We start from the raw sequence: 7,159 nt of genomic DNA, 5'->3' as shown, positions 1-7,159 counted from the left end.
TTGATTGGAAAATCTTTTCCCAAACCTTGACTCTGAGGTAACACCTGTCTTTGAAGTTGAGTTGTGTTTCTTGTATACAGCAGAAGGATGGATTCTGTCTTCGGGTCCATTCTGTGAGCCTGGATATTTTATAGGCATTTTAAGACCATTGACATTGAGGGATATAAATGTCCATTGATTGTTGGTTCTTGTTTGTTTTGGATTTATTGTTGGTGGTGTCATTGTGTGTAGATTTTGGACTCTTTTCTTTTTCATGTTTGGTAAAATTGGATTATCTATTGCGTATATTTTTGTGAGTGTAGATATCTTCATTGGATTGGAGTTTTCTTTCCAGAAGTTTCTGTAGAGCTGGATTTGTGGAAAGGTATTGTTTAATGTCACGACCCAGCATGTCTCAGCCTTAACCCATGACAGCCATGAGGTTCGGCCTGAGTGGGGGTTCGTGGACCTGGTGAAGGGACCAGCTCCCCTTTCGGCAGCCCTAATGGCTGAACACATGCTTGTCTGACCTTGTCCTAGACACTAGAAAGTCAGAAGCCCTGAGTGGGGGTTCGTGGACCTGGTGAAGGGACCAGCTCCCCTTTCGGCAGCCCTAATGGCTGAACACATGCTTGTCTGACCTTGTCCTAGACACTAGAAAGTCAGAAGCCTGCCTCATGACAAGGAATCAATCAGAAGTTAGCTGGTGGCACTATGCTTTACGACCCTGGGTGTACTTTACGGACAAGTGCACAGCAATGATGCACAGAGCATAGCAACTACCCTGGGAGGGCTTATGGGCCATAACAACCAGTTGGCCAATCAATGCAGGGCAAGCCCTCCAAGCCTGGAGGCACACAAATCGTGAGCCTCTTCGTACCCCCTAGACACACCCCTTATGCTGCCTTACAAGATCTCTCGGGAGCCCCTAGGAGCTGTCTTTGCTAGTCAGCTTGTTTCTTGGGCCTATTTGATTGGAAAATCCTAGTCATCCTCCATGGCCGGGTGGGTGAAATACCGGAGCTAACATGGGGTTAGCTCGTTAAAAAAAAAACAAAAACAATAAAGCCTCATGCAGTTTGCAGCAAGCTCTCGAATCTGCCTGATGATTGGCGTGACCGAGGTCGTGGCCTGGGACCCCGGATACCTGAGTTTTCTGGGGGTCTAACACTGGAAACTACTTGCAATGCAGTGGTGATAAAGACCAAACACAGGCATCTTGTCATCTTTAGAGAGCTCTCAGTTCCATGTTGTAAAATTAGAGTCTCTTGTTTATTTGGCATCTTTTCTGATGTTTCTTAACTATCCTGCCATGACCATGAGGGAACCATATCTCTCCTTGTTCTCCTGTCTCCTCTGGTCTCTGACCCCTAACTCTGGTCCTCCCTAGTAACTCATACACCTATTGTCCTCCTGCCCAGGTGCAGGCCTATTCAGATGCTTTGGAGCATAGAGATGCAAATTAGGAGGCATATTACCCTGAGGCCATGGTAAACAATAGTAGCCTTACTGGCATTAACAATACAATAGTGAGCCAGAGCTTTCTGGTGTTCTGGTTTAGTGAAACCCAAGGCTGGATCTCAAAATATTCCATAGCAGAATTATTTTGGTCCTGCACTTTTTATGTCTGGTTTTGTCATGGAATATCTTGTTTTCTCCATTTACAGTGGTTGAAAGTTTTGCTGGGAATAGTAGTTTGGGTTGGCCTCCATGATCCCTTAGTGTTTGTAGGACATCTATCCTTCTTGCTTTCAAAGTTTGAATTGAGAAGTCAAGTGTGATTCTGATAGGTCTGCCTTTATATGTTACATGCTGCTTTTTGTTGTTGTTGCTCTTAATATTTTCTCTTTATTCTGTAGGTATGGTGTTTTGATTATTATGTGCCGGGGGGGGGGTGTGGACAATGACTTCTTTTTGTGGTCCAGTATGTTTGTTGTTCTGTAAACTTCTTTTACTTTCATAGGCATATCCTTCTGTAGGTTGGGGAAGTTTTCTTCTTTGATTTTGTTGAATATGTTTTCTGTACCTTTGAGCTGTATTTCTTCACCTTCTTCTATACCTATTATTCTTAGGTTTGGTCTTTTTACAGTGTCCCATATTTCCTGGATATTTTGTGTTAGGGATTTCTTGGACTTGAGATTTTCTTTGGTCAATGACTGTATATCCTCTAGCGAGTCTTCAACAACTGAGATTCTCTCTTCCACCTCTTGAATTCTATTGGTTATACTAACATCTTTAGTTCCTGATTGTTTATCCAGCCTTTGTATTTCCAGCATTGCTTCATTCTGTGTTTTCTTTATTGTGTCTAATTCAGCTTTCATGCTTTGAACTGTTTCGATTGCTTCCTTCAATTGTTTGCTTATTTTTTCTTGGCTTTCTTTAGATTCTTTAAGAGATTTGTTTATTTCTTGAGTATTTTGGTTTGCCTTTTCCTCCATCTCATGTAATTTTTGCTTGTTTTTTCTTCTATTTTTAAAGGGATTTTCTTGTTTCTTCTTAAGAGGTCTCTATGATCCTCCTAAGATAATTTTTGAGGTCCATCTCTTCTTCATGATCTGTGTTGGGCTTTTCAGATCTTGCTGGTGTGATGTTCCTAGACTCTGGTGGTGTCATATTGGTCTTTGTGTTGTTGAATGTGTTCCTATTCTGTCTTCTTCCCATTTCTTCTTCCAGTGAATGCAGGTGGGGTCTCTCTATCTCCTCTTGTCCCCTGGTGATTTGTGTGGGCCAAGACTTCAATGTCTGCAGCTCTGGATGGTCTTGTCTCTCCTGGTACTCTCCTCACTCAGTAGGTGTCAGGCCTGCAGTGGAGGGGGAAGGAAAAGTGAGGTGTTTCTAGACTTAGGGAGCTCCTCCCTGTCTGGGTGGGTCCACTCTATGCAGGTGCAGGCCCAGACATATCCAGGATGAAGGGGACTTTGAGCAGGAGTAGGGCAGGAGCAGAGGGTACACTCACCTCAGTAGGGGTCAGGATGGCAGCAGAGGGGGAAGGAAGAATCTCTCTCCATTTTTATTTAAATTAGAAAAAGATTATTTTATATGTCAACCCAGTTCCCTCTGCCTCCCCTCCTCTCTTCCCCCTTCCCAAATAACAACCTACTTCTTCCACACTCTTATGCTTCCTAAGGAGTGTGAGCCATTCCATAAGGGAGTCTTCAGAGTCTGTCATATCCTTTAGTTTAGGGCCCAGGCCCACCCACTTGTCTCTAGGCTCAGAGAGTATCCCTCTATGTGGAATAGGTTTCCAAAGTCTATTCCTTTGCTAAGGATAAGTACTGATCTACTACAAAAGGCCCCATAGATTTCTTAGGTCTCCTCACTCACACCCACATTCATGAGGTCTCTATCAGTCGCATGCTGGTTTCCCAGTTATCAGTCTGGGAACCAAGAGTTCCCCTTGTTCATATCAGCTTCAAATTCCGTGTGTGTTTGTGTGTGTGTGTGTGTGTGTGTGTGTGTGTGTGTGTGTGTGTATGTGTTGTTGTTGTTGTTATTGTTGTTGTTTTGTTGTCTCTCTCTCATCTATCTATCTATGTATAATCACCTATCATCTAATATCTATCTATACCTACATCTTTATAACTCCTTCCCTCTCTCCTTACCTACTTTGTCTATCTGTCTGTGTGTCTCTCTGTCTCTCTGTGTGTTTGTGTTTTATCTGCTTGGGTGTTTACATCATATATATGTACTATGTATGTGTGGTGTCTATGAATGCCAGAGGAGGACTCAGGTTCTTAAAGAGCTAAAGTGACAGACCAAAATAAGCTTTCCGAAACAGCTGTCGGAAACTGAACCCATGTCAACTTTATGAACAAGTTCTCTTAATCTCTCCAAACCTCTAGATTATATTTTTGATGTAAATAACATATGGATTTGTTTTGGTTCCCTGACAATTTCTGAGGTTTTTGGATAAATTTTGATGGTTTTTGGACTTGAACAGTATTTCATTCATGCTCCAAGGACCACAAAGCTTTTATGCTTAGCACTGTCTTCTAAAAAATCTGTGATTTCCTTTTTTTCTTTTCTTTTTTTGTTCCCTCACTACCATAAATTATGCTGTCAATTATTCTGCATTTGTAGAAATCACATGGGTCAACCCATTTGAAGTACAATGTATGTATGTTGCATTAAGAAAACCATCTTCATGATCATGGTCTCTCCTTTGCCAGGTAAATATATGATTTCTCTGGTACCTTCAAAAGCAGTTTATGATTGCTCCAAGGTTGGTAAGCATAAACCAACTTGATTCTATTCTGATTGCATCAGACTACTACTAAAATTAAAGCAATAATTTAGTTGTTACTTAGAAAGCTTCTTTAAGGTCTTATGTTCACAGATTCTATAGAATATCATCTATAAACTAAATCAGACAGTCTATGGGACATCCAACAGTGGAGCCAGTGTTTATCCCTAGAGCACAAATGGAATTTGGGAGCCCATTCTGTGTGGAGGGATAATATTGCAGCCCAGATACAGGAAGGAGGGCCTGGGCCCTCCCACAATTATGTGATAGACTTTATGGTCCCCCATGAAGGGCCTCACTATCCCTGGGGAGCAGGAGGAGGGTGGGTTGGGGGGTTGTTGGGGATCATAGGAGGATGGGAGGGCAGTGGAATGGGGGGGATACATATGCAAATGAGAGTGCTTCTATAATAAAAAAAGAAAATACTAGTTGGCCAAAAAGTATCTGTGTCTCATCTGAAAGTGTATAGAAATAATTAAGAAAATGACAAAGGAATCCTTAGCAGAATCATAGGAAAGATAAATGACAAGCATGGATGGTGCTGTGTTCATTCCACCTTAAGCCCTTAGAAATACTGAATTTCTCATATGCAATTAAATTAGGCCAACATTAATTGACTCATTTAATTTATTTAAATACAATCAATTAGATAATTTTGAGCAAAATGTAAAGAAAATTTGCTTATCCTTCAATGAACAACAGATAATCTCTTTCTGGTATTTCATAAAAACTAATGGAAATGAAGTCCCAGTAAATGGTTGCTTTATTGTCTGGGTACAAATCACTTTTAAATTCAGAACAATAATAAAAACTATGTTAATTTTATTCCAAGTAACAGATAAGTACATAATTGTGATTTAGTGCTCAGGGAAATGGATCACTAGGCAAAATACTGGATGCACAAGTATAAGGACCCCAAACCCATGAAAAGCTAGTTGTGTAATTGCACATCTTAAAGAAAAAATGATCATGGGTTTTCAATGGACAGCTAGTGTACATAAAAAGGAATGTTCTAGGTTCAGTGAGAAACTCTGCCTCAAAAACCATTTTCATGCTGGGTGTCTGTGGCACACGCCTTTAGTCCCAGCACTGGGGAGGCAGAGGTAGGCAGATCTCTGTGAGTTTGAGGCTAGGCTGGTCTCCAGAGTGAGTGTGCCAAGATAGGTTCCAGTGTTACACAGAGAAACCCTGTCTTGAAAGCCCCCCCCCACAAAAAGACATGTACACAACTAGTTGTGTAAATTGACTAATTACAAATAAAAATTAGCAGTGGACTATATAATACAAGGATGATAAAATTGTGAAATGATGCAGATGACCAGAAATTGAAGCCTTAGCTAACTGAAAATTCATTATTCTTATTTTACAATAAAACAGAGACAATACAAAACAGGTAAATTGTTGTATAAGCAAGGATACATAGCTTGACATCATCCATGTCAGATCAATTGACCTGACATTCATAGTCTATTACAAGAAAATAAAGCAAGAGTACAGGGTCTATATGCAGATGGGACCCAATCTGCTTTTCCTACAGAGTAATCCATGAGGGTCTTTATAACAAAGTACTATAGTTGACACTTTTGGAAGAATGGAATAGAAAAGCCAAGATCAGACTTATATGGCATGTATATCAACTGGATGAATATATACATACTTAAGCAATTGGTAAAATGTAAAAAGAAGAACTAAACAAATGAAGAAATCTTAATTAGAATGTCAAGAAAAATGACAAAGAGCTTTGCCCTCAAGATATATAATTCACATGAAATTAATAAGATTCGTGCAGTGGATAATTTGTCAGTAAAAAAATTTTAATAGAGTTATGGTGAAAGTGGAACTTCTGTTATCTGAATTATAGTATAAATAATTTAAAATATTTTTATTGCCTAATAAGATATGTTGTAAAGGTACTCAAATATATTCAATAAATATGTTATGTTGCTGATATGGTCAATACAGATGATTGTTTAATTCTAACAGAAATGCATATATTAATAGAACATAATAAAAGTATTTAATATTTCATTAAGAACATGAAAAGATAACAATAACCCATATAAGCAAGGATTTTCAACAGAAAATGCTACAACTTGGTATTCTTTGGCAATTCTTGCTCTTTAAGATTTTGATCAAATTATATTTAAAAGCAGAAAAACACATAAGCAATTCATGTTTTCCATGATGAAAAGAGAAATAAAATATTTTAAAAATTACTTCTATGACATGTCCAGATGTGGAAACACAGATTGTGATTAAAAAGTGACTAGGTCAGTTAGGTACTGTCTAAGGAAGATCTGAAAACTTGAACACAGAAATAAAAATTACTGAAAACAAAGTACAATAAATTGAAAAGAAGTAGAATAACTGAACAGAGAAATAGTGCCCATAGAGTAATATAAAGTTGCTAAATAATTCAATAATTAGAGTCCCAGAATAAGAGAGGGTGTGGAAGCAGAAAAAAATTAGTAATGGCTAATATTTTTCCAAAAGTAATAGAAACCATGAACTCACAAATCCTCTAGGCCTACGTTCATACAATATAACCCAACTACAACTTCCTCTCTCTCCTCTCCCTCCCTACTCCTGATCCTTCCCACATCTCCACTCATCTCAGTTCCTCCCCATCACCCTTTTTGCCAGATTGACTGCTCCTCCATTTATCTTCAGAAAAGAGTAGGCCTGACAGTAATATCAACAAAACTTGGTATAACAAAATGTCGTAAGACAAGACATATACTCTCATATCAAACCTGGACAAAGACAACCCCAAATGAGGAAATAGGTCCCATGAGCAGGGAAAAGAGTCAGAGACACACCTACTCTCACTGTTAGAAATCAACCCAAAAACTAAAAGCTAAAGAACCACAGCATGTGTGATAAAGTTCTTCGCTGAAAAAATGAAGATGTAGTTTGTAATATCAGCAGTCAAGGGAC

The 7,159-nt window shown here is 39.1% G+C and overlaps 1 pseudogene; it reads right to left on the bottom strand.

Annotated features, from left to right (window-relative positions):
- Window positions 1–4,010: 4,010 nt before the first annotated feature.
- On the bottom strand, window positions 4,011–4,156 carry LOC113832293 (annotated as a pseudogene).
- Window positions 4,157–7,159: the final 3,003 nt, after the last annotated feature.

The sequence above is a fragment of the Cricetulus griseus genome (assembly GCF_003668045.3).
Source record: "Cricetulus griseus strain 17A/GY chromosome 1 unlocalized genomic scaffold, alternate assembly CriGri-PICRH-1.0 chr1_1, whole genome shotgun sequence".
NCBI lineage: Eukaryota > Metazoa > Chordata > Mammalia > Rodentia > Cricetidae > Cricetulus > Cricetulus griseus.
The sequence above is the reverse complement of the archived record's forward strand: the minus strand, read 5'-3'. Positions and strand labels throughout refer to the sequence as shown.